Consider the following 15,147-nt stretch of genomic DNA (forward strand, 5'->3'; position numbering starts at 1 on the left):
ATATATGGTTATTCTAACCTGTCCTGGATTTTGCCTTTACTTCTCTTAAATTGTCTATGACCTAAATAGGGAAGAGTATTTTTGGGAAAATATTTATTTTATATTTGTAAAAGAAAAGGATAATGTGTTCCTCAGCTTCCTAAGGGCAGTTTTGGATTCAGCACCTCACATATCAACTGGACGTGGAGAAAATAACACCCAGCTGACGGTAGGAATGTCTGTCTGGGTAGATAAAGAATGAGACCACGACAGGCAGAAAGTGTATAACAATACAGGTCCTTCAGACTCATGCAACAGAAACCAATTCTGTTCAACTTAAACAAAACAAAATGGTTGCAAATAAAATTTTGAAGAATGAGGTGTTGGAGAGACTACTGTATAGAATCCAAGGAAGAGGCGTGCGCCGGACAAAGGGAAGCGAAGCCGGAGCTGAGGGCGCTTTTTCTGCCCGCGGTGTCTCAGATTCATTCTTAAGGAACTGAGAACTTAATCTTCCAAAATGTCAAAAAGACCATCTTATGCCCCACCTCCCACCCCAGCTCCTGCAACACAAATGCCCAGCACACCAGGGTTTGTGGGATACAATCCATACAGTCATCTCGCCTACAACAACTACAGGCTGGGAGGGAACCCGGGCACCAACAGCCGGGTCACGGCATCCTCTGGTATTACGATTCCAAAACGCCCAAAGCCGCCAGATAAGCCGCTGATGCCCTACATGAGGTACAGCAGAAAGGTCTGGGACCAAGTAAAGGCTTCTAACCCTGACCTAAAGTTGTGGGAGATTGGCAAGATTATTGGTGGCATGTGGCGAGATCTCACTGATGAAGAGAAACAAGAATATTTAAACAAATACGAAGCAGAAAAGATAGAGTACAATGAATCTATGAAGGCCTGTCATAATTCCCCCGTGTACCTTGCTTACATAAATGCAAAAAGTCGTGCAGAAGCTGCTTTAGAGGAAGAAAGTCGACAGAGACAGTCTCGCATGGAGAAAGGAGAACCTTACATGAGCTTTCAGCCTGCTGAAGATCCAGATGATTATGATGATGGCTTTTCAATGAAGCATACAGCCACCGCCCTTTCCAGAGAAACCACCGCCTCATTAGCGAATCCTTAGTGAGAGGGTGGTGCCAGACATTCAGTCAGTTGTCACAACAGCTAGGATGCAGGTCCTCAAACGACAGGTCCAATCTTTAATGGTCCATCAGCGAAAACTAGAAGCTGAACTTCTTCAAATAGAGGAACGACATCAAGAAAAGAAGAGGAAATTTCTGGAAAGCACAGATTCATTTAACAATGAACTTAAAAGGTTGTGCGGTCTAAAGGTAGAAGTGGATATGGAGAAGATCGCCGCCGAGATTGCGCAGGCAGAGGAGCAGGCCCGCAAGAAACAGGAGGAGGGGGAGAAGGAGGCGGCCGAGCAGGCCGAGCGCAGTCAGAGCAGCGTCGTCCCCGAGGAGGAGCAAGCGGCGAGCAAAGCTGAGGAAAAGAAAGACGATGAGAACATTCCAATGGAGACAGAGGAGACACACCTTGAAGAAACAACAGAGAGCCAGCAGAATGGTGAAGAAGGCACATCAACTCCTGACGACAAGGAGAGTGGGCAGGAGGGGGTCGACAGCATGGCTGAGGAAGGAACCAGTGATAGCAACACCGGCTCAGAGAGCAACAGTGCCACAGTGGAGGAGCCACCGACAGATCCCATACCAGAAGATGAGAAAAAAGAATAGATGTTGCCTTGTTTTATGTGTTCTAAATACTTTTTTAAATGAAAAAATGTTTTTTGGTTTTAAAAAAAAAGAATCCAAGGAAGATAAAAACAAAAGAAAACAAATATAAAGATAGAAGCTGCTATGGTTTCAAAGGCTTCAGCTGGAGAAAAGCATGAACCTTCTTTCCCAAGTTCTTTTAGTTCAGCACTCCACATTTCCAGGAGAAAGGACCTTATTGGCCCACCTAGAGTGAGTCCAGCCCAGGGTCAATCATACTTGGCCAGTAGCATAAGTTTGCATGGACCATCCATGATTAAAATGGCACACTCTTGTGCTCTGAGGAGATTTTCAATTAAGGGGGAGTCGCCATGAGGTGGAATATCAACCACTGTATAAATGTCTACTCCAAGAGAAAAGAGAAAGTGATGTATCACAGAATAGTGCTTTGGGATGAAAAGTAATAGAAACCTTCATCCAATTATGGTTTAAGCAGTGGTTCTCAACCTTTCTAATGCTGTGACCCTTTAATGCAGTTCCTCATGTTGTGGTGACCCCTAACCATAAAAGTATTTTTGTTGCTACTTCATAACTAGTTTTGCTACTGTTATGAACCATAATGTAAATATCTGACATGCAGGATGTATTTTCATTGGTTACAAAGGGGTTGTGACCCACAGGTTGAGAACCACTGGTATAGGAGGTTTTAGGCTATATGGTTTTGTTTGTTTGTTTGTTTGTTTGTTTATTAAATCATAGCTATGTACATTAATACTGTTATGGGGTACAGTGTACTATTTTTATATACAATTTGAAATATTTTCATCAAACTGGTTAACATAGCCTTCATGTCTTTTTCTTAGTTATGGTGTTAAAACATTTATTTTCTTCATTTAGAAAGATTCGCATGTACCCTTATAAGATGCACCATAGGCATGATCCCACCAATCACGCTCCCTCCACCCATCCTCCCCTCTCCATTCCCCTCCCTCTCCCCTTCCCCCGTATTCTTGGACTATAATTGGGTTATAGCTTTCTTAGGAAAGCTATAAATTAGTTTCATAGTAGAGGTGAGTACATTGGATACCTTGTCTTCCATTCTTGAGATACTTTGCTAAGAAGAATATTTTCTAATTCCATCCATGTAAACATGAAGGAGGTAAGGGCTATATGTTTCCTTTTGTTTTTCATAATAAAAAAAATCCAGCCAAAAATTTAGTACCAGAATCTCCAAATTTCTGTTACCTTTTTCTAGTAATCATGAACTGGCTACTGCATCTCCAGTCATTATATTTGCAGTCCAGATTAGAAGGAGAAAAGGGAAGGTATGGGGCCTGGAACAAGAAAGTAAAAATTTCAACTAGATGTCCACATGCAAAAGAATGAAGTTAGTCCCTTTCCTCACTCAAAATTCAAAAACTAACTCACAATGGAACAAAGATGTCACCATAAGAGCTAAAATTAAAAAAACTCTAAGAAGAAAACATAAATGTAAGTGTCTGTGATGTTGGATTAGGTAATTATTTTTAGATATGATATCTGAAATGTGAACAACCAAAGAAAAAATAAATTATATTTCATTAAAATTAAGAGCTTTTGTGTTTCAAAGGATACTATCAAGACAATGAAAAGACAGGCCACGGAATGGTAGACGACATTACAAATTATACATCTGATTAAAGTATACTACCCAGAATGTGTAAATCACCATCACAACTCAACAATATAAAGAAATAACCTTCGCTATTAAAACATAGCAAAGGATCTGAGTAGTCATTTCTCCAAAGAAGACATAAAAATATTTGGCCAATATGCACATGAAAAAAATCTCAACATCCCATTCCTAATGGGAAATGCAAATCAAAACCACAATGAGATGCCATTTCACACCCACGAGGATGCCTGTAATAAAAAAGTCACACAATGACAGATGTTGTCAAGAGTGTGGAAAACTTGGCAAGAATGTACAGAAGTTAGAACCTTTACAGATTGATTTTGGGACTGTCAAATGATGCAGTTGCTTTGAAAAGCAATTTGGCAGTTCCTCAAATATATTTAGCATTTGACCCAAAATTCTACCCTCACTTATACCCAAGAAAACTGGAAATAAGTGTTCACACAAAAACTTGCATGCAAATGTTCATACCAGCATTATTCATAATAGCAAGAAGTATTAAGATCCCAAATGTTCATATAAACATGAATGTATACCCATATAATGTAATATTATTCATGCAGCTATAAATAAGTCTGAAGTACTAATAGATGCTACAACATGGATGAACCTTGAAAACATGCTGAGTGAAATAAACCAGTCACATAAGGCCAATATTATATGATTCCATTAATATGAAGTGTCCAGAATAAGCACATCCATAGAGACAGAGAATAAACTAGTAGTTGTTCAGGGTCTCGGAAAGGAGGGAATGAGGAGTCACTGCTAATGGGTAGTTTTTTATAGGTGATAAAAATGTTCTAAAATTAAATGTCATTGATTGCTGCACAACTCTGAATACATTAGAAGCCATTGAATTTTACATTTTAAGTGAATGAGTTATGTGATATGTAAATCGTATTTCAATAAAGCTGTTAAAAACAAAATTCACAAACTAAAAAATGAGAGAAAGAGGAAAGAAAAGAAAGAGGAGGGTGGAGGGACAGAAGAAGAGAGGGAGGAGGAAGAAAGAAAAAGGGAGGGAGGGAGAGAGAGAAGGAGGGAGGAAAGAAGGAAGAAAGAAGTATAAGCATTTCTAGGAACCATAAAGCAAAAGTTTTGCTGAATTTTTGCTGAGTGTCTTCAGCCTGACTTGTTTTACAAATAGATAGAAGTAACATCGTGGGATTATGACTTACCGCTCCGTCTCTGGCTAATATTGCCCAGAATAATTTAGTACTACCTGTCAGTGGAGAAAGACAAAGATGCAGGCTTTGAAGTGAATTAGACCTTGGTTTTAATTGCAGCTCTGCCACTTTGGAGAAATTCATATCTTCTCATTAGGCCCCTGAAGAGGCTGCCAGGGCTCTGCCCATTTCCCCTCTGATCCTTTTTCCATTTTTGTGCAGACTGATTTATGATATTCTTCCTTCTCAAAAGCCTGCACCCTGTCTGTTCGTCAGAGCCTTGCCCTCAGGCAGACAGAGAGCCCAAAGTACCAGAGGATGTCTGTAACCGTTAGCCAGTGACTACTGTGGTGGGCACAGAGGGCATAAATATCCCAGGCACCTGGCCCTCCCCTGGGGACATCTCTGGCATAAGACTCCCAGAAGATTACAAGGTTTCAGTGGTTTTGAACCAAAGCTGAATACCCCTGCTTGGCTTTCTTCTCTTCCCAATGTCCTCCCTCCTGCCAGGAACATTTCCTAATAAGTCCCCTCTCCAGGTATCTTCTTCTCAGAGTCTGCTTCTAGGGGCTCAACCTTAGGGGACCTCATTTCATTATGGGAAAATAATGACAATGAAGAGGGGTACCAGAACAGAGCGCTATGAAGGCAACAGAGCAAGCACTTGATATAAAGATTTTCCTGGCATCTAGAACACGTCCTGTCAGAACAGGTTTATCTTTGGATAAATCCCTGTAGGCCATGAACAGGAAGACTAAGAGAGATCTAAGGAAGTGGTGAAATAAGAGACCAGATTAACGGGCAGAGTAGAAAACCAGGAAGCCTTAGATGCAGTATAACACAGTAGTTGTGAATGTGGACTTGGAAGCTGACCTAAATTTGGATCTCAAACATTCCAGCTACCTCAGCATGGTATTTACTTCTCTGAATTTCAATTTTTTCTCCTCTGTAAAATGGGACTAATAACAGTGTCTATCTCATAAAGTTGTGAGAAGTTTGAATGAAATCATGGCTGTACAGCATCTGGCGTAAGAAAAAGCTAACCTCTGTCACTGTGGTGGTGATGGTGGCAGTGGTGGTTACTTTTATTGCAGATGTAAGTAGCATCAGTAGTAGAAGTAATCCAGGGACACCAGACACAAACTTTACTGACTTCACAATTTCACCACAATTGAAGTTAGATTCAATTTGACAACTAGGTTAAACTCCAAACACCTTTCAGCAAATGCAGTTTTAAATTTCATTCCAAAGAATGAAACTCAGTGCCTCATGTTGAGTGTTGGGAGTGTTTTGCCTGATGGCAGAAGGCACCAGATTTCTGTTTCAGGCAGGGGATACTAGGCAGAGATTTTAATGAGCATTCCCTACAGACGTCGTCCTCATACTACCCAGGTTTATGGTACCGGGAAAGCCCTGTGGCTATCAGACTGACACTTTGGTGAGCAGGAAAGACTTATACACACACACACACACACACACACATACACACACTTGTTTTTAACTTTAAAAGAATGGAAAATGCATGGCAGTTGGACTCAACCAGTCACAAATCATACAGTATGGCCTGTTCAGTTGGCAATCATAGTAGACACAACAAGTTTGAGGAATAGGTAAACACCTATCAAGGTCTGCCTCATATACAGCTTGGGTGTGGCACATGGGTGTCATGGGCTGTACAATGACATCCCAGGAATGTTGAGTACCTTGCCCTGAACAAACTCCCCTGTGAGGCCGGAAATAAGCTGCAGTTGTCCGTAGTTATGTAAGAGAGGGACTCCATGCTTTCTGACTCAGGTTCAATTCAACCAGCATTCTTGCCTCCCTCCTAACCCTCTGCCATCTCTTCTCTGCCAAGATCTGAGTGATCATGTCACACCTCTATACAAAACCCAACAACAGCTACCCATCACATATCATACAAATTCAAAACCCTAACCATGACCAGTAAATCTCAACATAACCTGGCCCCATGTCCTTCTCTCACCTCATCCTGTCCTGTTGCCCCCACTCACTTTATTCCAGCCCACTGCCCTCTTTTTTCTTCCTCAAGTTTGCCAAGCACACACCCTCTCCAGGACTTTCGCTTCTGTTTTCTCCTCTACTAGAAACGCTCCCTGCTCCCCCTCACAGATATTTCTGTGGCTCACTCCTTATTGCATTCAAATCTTTGCTCAAGTGTCACCTCCTTTGAAAGAGAGTGGCTCAAAGTGGCTGACTAGAAGCATTTCATGCCCACTTCTTCCACCTAGAAGAGTAATGTATAGATAGTTGCACTCTGAGTACATTATCCAAGAGAGAATGTTGGAATTCAACAGAGAAATAACAAGGGACACCAAAGTGTGGAAAGAAAAGGAAGAGAGACAGTCTTCCCTGTCCAGGATCTTTTGGGAGCTAAGAGGGACTCCCCAGAGCAGGGAAAGGTGAATAATAGACTTTGGCTTATATCCTAATTTTGGAATCATGAAATCCTGGCACAGAAGAGTGCCTCAACTCTCCCAACTCCTGAAACTAACAAGAGGGGGAGCTGCTGGGAGTCTGTGGGTGGAATTACTCCAATAAAGAGGTCCTGCTGGGCCCTGCACCCTTGCTGAGACCTAAGCAGCTATAGCAAGGCACCATTTTCAAGCTAGCCTTTGGGAAATTTCCCACTGTCCTGGGACCCAGCACTACCAAAACTGAGATAGGACAGCAACTTGAGCTGTCACTCATGGGACACAGGAAGAAGTCAGGAGCGATTCCACTCAGGGCTGGGAAGCAAGCAAACATGGGAAGCAGCAGACAGTGCCACAAAGCAAGCACTGCCAGTATCTCAGACAGGAATGGGGGCAGGGTGTGAGCTACCTCTGAGGATTGTTTGAAACCTGCACATGGGCTTCTGCGGGGAAGTGGGGTCCCACACTGGGACTGGAATATAAAGAGGACTGAGGGCAGACCTACTGTCTCCAGTGGAAGAGCCTCAGCATGGCTGCTGTTGCCTATTACCTGAGCACTCCACCTGAAACCAGAGCACCACCTGCCCCCGCCCCATGGCTAGTACCAGCTCTTACTATTTGGATGATGAGCACGAGGCCTTGCAGCCTAACTTCACCTACCCCTAAGATAGAGCACAAAGACTACGGTCTTGGGAATTACCCAACTCAATCCATCATTTAAGGTATGTAAACATTCTGTTTGGGGCCTGAGGTTGGGCCTAAATCCCCCGCCACTACAATTTCAGCTAGCACCTACATGCAAGATTGACCACCACCCCTACTAACATCTGAGCAAGCTACCCTGGAGGCCCAAGAATAAATCTGCTGGTAACTACCAATACAGGTGATGGCATACACTACCTGAACCACAAAAATAGGCACACTCAGTCTACCACTGCCACCACTGGGGACTGAAGACTGGCCCACCTAGCTTCCCAGTACCCAGAACAACTTCGCCACAGCTTCCACTAATAACCACACCAGAACTCACTAAGGAAATCACATATACTACTAATATAATTTACACACAAAGAAATCATACAGAGATTACACTAGTGCACACACCCAGAATCAAAGCCAAAGTGCCCTACTCAGCCAACAACATATATTCATCTTCAGAAAAAAATTCTCCTTGTATGAAAGTAAATTTGAAAATATGAAAAAGTGAAAGTTACACCAAAAGTGAAGATACTATGTATCACCAAAGAACACAGGAGACATGAAAAAGCAAGGAAGTATTACACCTCCAAAGGACTACAATAATTCTCCAACAATAGACCTTAATCAGAAAGAACTGTTCAAAATCTCATATAAAGAATTCAAAAGATTAATTTTGAAGAAGCTCAGTAGTATACAAAAGAATCCTGAAAATCAATACAAAAAAATCAGAAAAATAATTCAGAATATGAATAAGAAATTTACCAAAGAGATAGCTATCTAGAAAAAACCATATAGAAAATTCTGGAATGAAGAATTCATTGAAGGAAATATAAAATACATTTGAAAACTTCAACAACTGGCTAGGTCAGGTGAAAGAAAAAGTCTCAGGACTTGAAGTCAGGTCTTTTGAAGTAATCCAGTAAGATAAAAATAAAGAAAAAAGAAGAAAAAAGAATGAGCAAAGCTTTGTGACATTTAGGACAGCAGAAAGGAGATGAATTTATGAATTATCAATCTCCTGAGAGTGAAGAAACAAAGACAGGATTAAAAAACCTATTTAACAAAATCATAGATGAAAATTTCCCATATCCAGCAAGAGATTTAGGCATTCACATATAGAAAGTTTAGTAATCTCCTGGCAGATACAATGCAAAAATATATTCCCCATGGCATATTATATTCAGTTTGTCTAAAATTAAAAAGAAAATTATAAAAACAGTAAGACAAAAGCACCTAGCCACCTATAAAAGAAATCTCATTAAACTAATAGTAGATTTCTCAGCAACCAGAAAATAATTAACTCTACAACAAAACAAAACCTGACATATCAATAATTACCTTGAAAGTAAACAAATTAAATTTTCATCTTAAAAGATGTAAAGTTGCTGAATGGATTTTAAAATAATGATCCAACTACATGCTGCTTCCAGGAAACCAACATTGCCAGTATATATATAGTACTAGCTGTACTATATATATATTTACTACATATATATATATATATATATACACATATACATATAATGAAAGAAAAGGGATAGAAAAAGGTATTATATGCAATTGGAAACCAAAAGTGAGCAGAGTGGCTATGCCTATATCAAATAAAACAGACAAATAAGGTCATTAATAACGATCAAGGGATTAATCCAGCAGAAGGATATAACAATTCTAAATCTGTAAGCATCCAACCCTAGAGTACCCAGATTCATAAAGCATATAGTCACATATCACTCTACCTAAAGGGGAGATGGGCTACAGTAAAGTAGTTACAGGGGACTTCAATACCTCACAGTCAGCATTAGACAGATCATCTAGATAGAAAATCAACAAAGAGATACTGGACTTAAATTTTAGACTAAATGGACCTAACAGACATTTATAAAAACTCTATTCAATAATTACATGATATACATTCTTTTCATTAGCACATGTAACATCCTCCAGTCTAGACCATATATTCGGCCACAAAATAAGTCTGAACAATTTTTTTTAAATCAAAATCCCATCAAATATATTCTTAGGGCACAATGGAATATAACTAGAAAACAACATAAAGAGAAACTCTATTTTTAGTTCTCTAAGCGTTCTCCAGACGTCTTTCCAAAAGGAACGTATTAAATTGCATTCCCACCAGCAATGTAGAAGTGTTCCCTTTTCTCCACATCCACGCCAGCAACTCTGGTTTTGGGATTTTGTGATATGGGCTAATCTTACTGGAGTTAGGTGATATCGCAAAGTAGTGTTTGCATTAATGTATACAGCTATCATTTAATAAAAAAAAAAAAGAGAAACTCTAGAAACTATACAGATACATGAAAATTAAACTACTGAATACTGAATACTGAATACTACTAAATGATTATTTAGTCAAGGAAGAAATCTAGGTGAAAAATCAAAAAATTCCTTGAAACAAATGGAAATTCAACATATCAAAACCTATAGGATACAACAAAAGCTGTACTAAAAGGGACATTTTTATCAATAAATGCCTACATCAAAAAGGATAAAGATTATAAACTAATAATCTAATTATGCATTTTAAGAATCTAGAAAAGCAAGGACTAACCAAACCCAAAATTAGTAGAAAAAAAGAAATAATAAAATCAAACATGACTAAATGAAACAGACACAAAAAAGAAAAAATTCAAAGAACAAAATGAAAAGTTGATTCTTTGGAAACAAAATTAATAAACTGCTAGCTAGACTAACCAGGAAAAAAAGAGAAGATCCAAATCAACAAAATCAGAAATGAAAAGGAAACATTATAGCTGATATCACAGAAATACAAAAGAGCATCACAGACTATTATAAACAACTATATGCTGCCAAGTTGGAAAGTCAAGAAAAAATGTATAAATTCATGGAAACATACAACCTTTCAAGATGAAACCAGGAAGAAATAGAAAATCTGAACAAACCAATTATTGGTAGCAAGATTGAATGTGTCATAAAAAGTCTCCCAACAAACAAAAGTCCAGGACCAGATGGATTCACTGCTGAATTCCAACACCAAGAACTAATGCCACTCCTGAAAATATTCCAAACTATTCAAGTGGAAGAAATTCCTCTAACTCATTCTATGAGGCCAGCATTCTTCTGATTCAAAATCCAAACAAAGATACAGCAAAAATGAAAACTACAGGCCAATATCCCTGATGAACACAGACATAAAAATACTCAATAAAACCTTAACAAACCTAATCTAATAGAACGTCAAAAAGATAATACCTCATGATCTCGTGGAAACTATATCAGGGAGACAAAGATGGTTCAACAAATATAAATCAAACATAATACATCACATCAACAGAATGAAGAACAAAACCATGTGATCATCTCAATGGAAACAGGAAAAGTATTTGATAAAGTCCAACATGCCCTTGTGATTAAAACTCCCATGAAGTGATGTTGAAATGTGAGGCATATATCTCAAAATAATAAAGGCCATATATGTCAAACCCACAGCTAATATTATAATGAGTGAAGAAAAGTAGAAAGCCTTTTCTCTAAAAAGTGGAACAAGCGTACCCACTTTCACTACTCCTATTCAACTCAGTACTGGAATCCCTAGCCAGAGCACTTAAGCAAAATAAGAAATAAAAGACATCCAAATTGGAAAAGAGAAAGTCAAATTGTCCTTTTTTTGCTAATGATATGATCTTATGTCTAGGAAAAGCTAAAGACTCTGAAAAAAAACCTCTTAGTCTTGATTAATTTAGTAAAATTGTGAAATACGAAATTAATGTACAAAAATCAGTAGTATTTCTATATACAATAATGATCTAGCCAAAAGAAAACAATCTCATTTGCAATAGCTACACCCCAAAAAGGAATTAATATAATCAAGGAGATGAAATATCTTTACAAGAAAAACTATAAAACACTGATAAAAGAAATTGAAGATGACACAAACAAATGGAAAGATATCTCATGCTCATGGACTAAAATAATCAATATTATTAAAATGACCATATTGTCCCAAACAATCTACATACTCAATGCAATCTCTATCAAAATACCAACATATCAAAATGCCTTACAAAATTCTAAATTCACATGAAACTATAAAAGTGCCTAAACAACCAAAGCAATCTTGAGCAAAAAGAACAAAGCTGAAGGTAACTCATTATCTGACTTTAAAATCTATTACAAAGCTAGAGGAACCAAAATAGCATGGTATTGGCATAAGAATAGACAAATAAACCACCAGAATGGAATACAGGACCCAGAAATAAGCCACATATTCAAAGACAAATGATATTTGACAGAGCTAAAAAGAATTTATATTGGGGAAAAGACACCATCTTGAATAACCAGTGCTTGGAAAATTGAGTAGCCACATGCATAAGAATGAAATTGGACCCCTATCCTTCACCATATTCAATAATCAACTCAAAATGGATAAAAGGCTTAAATATGAGGCTTGAAAATATAAAAATGCTAGGAAATCCAGGAAAAATTCTGAATTTGGTCTACACAAAGAATTTATGACTAAGACCTCAAAAGCCTGGGCACAAGAGCAAAAATAGACAAACGGGACTTAGAGAAACTAAAGATCTTTGGTGTAGCAAAAGAAAAAAATAGAGTGAACAGACAACCTGCAGACTGAGGGAAACTATTTGCAAATTATTCATCCAACAGGGGACTAATATCCAGAATATACAAGGAATTCTATTTTTTTTTTTTTGAGACAATCTCACTACGCCACCCTTGGTAGGGTGCTGTGGAGTCACAGCTCACAGCAACCTCAAACAATTGAGATTAAGCAATTCTCTTGCCTCAGCCCCCCAAGTAGCTGGGACTACAGGTGCCTGCCACAACACCTGGCTATTTTTTGTTTGGAGTTGTCATTGTTGTTTAGTAGGCCCTGGCCAGGCTCGAACACACCAGCCTCAGTGTATGCAGCTGGCACCTTACTCACTGAGCTACAGGCGCCAAGCCCCAACAATATATTTTAAAAATGCTTAACACCACTAATCATCAGAGAAATACAAATCAAAACTACAATGAGATATCATTTTATCCTAGTCAGAATGGCTATTTTTTTTTTTTTTTTTGTAGTTTTTGGCCAGGGCTGGGTTTGAACCTGCCACCTCCAGCAAATGGGGCCAGTGCCCTACTCCTTTGAGCCACAGGTGCTGCCCCAGAATGGCTATTATTACAAAGACAAAAAAATAAATAATAGATGTTGATGAGGATGCAGAAAAAAGGGAACTCTTCTTCACTGTTGGTGGAAATGTAAACTAGTACAGTCTCTAATACAGTATGGAGATTTCTGATAAATCAAAAAGTAGACTTACCATTCAATCCAACAATGCCACTACTATGTATCTGCCCAAACGTTTCTTAATCAATGTATCAAAGGGGTACCTGAACTTGTGTGTTTATCACAACACTATTCACAGTAGCAAAGATGTGCACTCAACCCAAGTGCCCATCAGACAATGAATGGATAAAGAAATGTGATGTATATACACAGAATACTATATACACTATATACCACTAAATACTGGTATAACAGAATATGATCCAGCCATAAAAATAATGAAATCTTGTCATTTGTAGCAACATAGATGGAACTCCAGGTCATTACCATCAGTGAAATAAAGCAGCCATGAAGAAACAAATCTTGTATGTTCTCACTTAGATGTGAGAGTTAAAATTTTTGAACATATGGAGATAGAGAGTAGAAAAATAGATTTAAAAAGACTGAAAAGGGTAAAAGGGGAGTGGATAAAAAATGTGGGTAAAAGGATACAGACATACAGAAAGAGGAATAAATTCAATGTTTGATAACAGAATTGGATGACTATACTTAACCAAAACACCTTGAATATCATGCCTTGATCGCTATGCATTATATAAAAAACAAAAATTTTAATGTGCCCTATAAATTTGCACAATTTTTTTAAAAGCCTTACTTCCTCAAAGTAGCCTGCTACCCAATTTATGGTGCATTTACTTGCATACATGTTGATGGTCTTGCTCATCCTGGACTGTAAGTTCTGTGAAGATGAGGATTTAGTCTATTTTATTCAGCTGTATCCCAGCATCTAGAACTGTGCCTGATATATAGTAGGTACTCGATATGCATTTAATGAGTGAATGAATTTATAGAATGCATGTCTTCTACCAGGTTTCTGGGGTCAACAATATATCTCAATGATAAAAGAAATTTGGTCCTTCCCATCAAGCACCCTAGAACCTAGGTCCACACTGTCTAAAATAGTAGCATTCGCCACCGGTAGCTACTGAGTTCCTGGAAAGGTAGCTGTACAAACTGAGAATGTGCAGTAAGTGCAAAATGCACAGGGGATTTTTAAGACTTAGTGTTCTTTTAAAAATGTAAAATATCTCAATTTTTATATTGACTGTATTTGAAATAATATTTATATATATTAGGGTAAATAAAATATGATGAAAATTAATTTCACTTGGGCAGATAGTAAATGGATTATTTTTAGATAATGGGTTAAGAAGGAAAAGATTTAAAATAATAATTATTATCAACGAGATGCTATAGGAAGGTTAAGTGAGGGATAGTTTTTATAACCTGGAAGTTCAAAGCCTGCTCAGGGGAACTGATGTATCAAGTATGCTTTAAACTTCACAGCAAAGCGTCTCAAAATTTAATGTGCACACAAATCACCTGGAGATTTTAACATGCGGACTCTGATTTAATCAGTCAGGGAAGAGGCCTGAGAGTCTGTGGCTCTTACACGATTCCACGTGATGCCAATGTGGAGGCTTCCTGGACCACACTTTGAGTAGAAAAGATTCAAATGTCTGTTTAGAGTTGGCCAGGTGAAGAATGAGAAGCAATTGGAACCATTAGAAACCTTACCCAAGACCGTTTGTCTTTCTGCCAACTGGGGGAATATCTGGCCCCTAAGCTGCTAAAGATGCATTTGAAAGTTTTCCCATTGCCCAAGGTGCTGCTCCTGCCATGGATACCAGAAGAAAATGAATCAGAGACAGTGTATTTGGGAATTCATATGAGGTATAATTGACTAAAACATTTCCAAGCAGCAAAATTACACAGGTTGAACCTGAGACTTGAACTGCTACAACTTCAGTCCCAAAAGCAGACCCTCTGCTGCGTACATCCTGTTCCTGTTCCTTCAGGCTGCCACTTGGATTGTGGAGTTCCCTGAGGGGGAATAAATTTGGAACTTAGAGTCTAGATAGCCAGTGACTCAACCTAAGTGGTTCTCTTGCCACTCACCTCTGCTTCAACAAGGGGGTTCTGAAGCTTGCAGTGAAAGAACACTAGGCAGGTCAGGGGATTTACGTAGCCTTCTCTCCCTGGAGTGTTCAGGAGGAAGTGAGGTAGAAGAGGAAATGTCGTCATTAAGAGGAAATGTCATTAAGAGGAAATGTCGGCAAACAAGAAGAATTTCAAGAACTTTGAAGGTGGGTCAGATGTAAGATCCCTTGGATCTTGTTATTGACTTGTTCAGAGC

General features: G+C 38.6%; 1 pseudogene across 1 annotated transcript; it reads left to right on the forward strand.

The window, feature by feature from the left end:
• The first annotated feature begins 411 nt into the window (after positions 1-411).
• On the forward strand, positions 412-1,803 carry LOC100961332 (annotated as a pseudogene). Its single transcript, XR_153926.3, has one exon. The product of XR_153926.3 is annotated as an SWI/SNF-related matrix-associated actin-dependent regulator of chromatin subfamily E member 1 pseudogene (transcript).
• Positions 1,804-15,147: the final 13,344 nt, after the last annotated feature.

This window comes from Otolemur garnettii, unplaced genomic scaffold (genome assembly GCF_000181295.1).
Source record: "Otolemur garnettii isolate 467f Iridium unplaced genomic scaffold, OtoGar3 scaffold00068, whole genome shotgun sequence".
Classification (NCBI taxonomy): domain Eukaryota; kingdom Metazoa; phylum Chordata; class Mammalia; order Primates; family Galagidae; genus Otolemur; species Otolemur garnettii.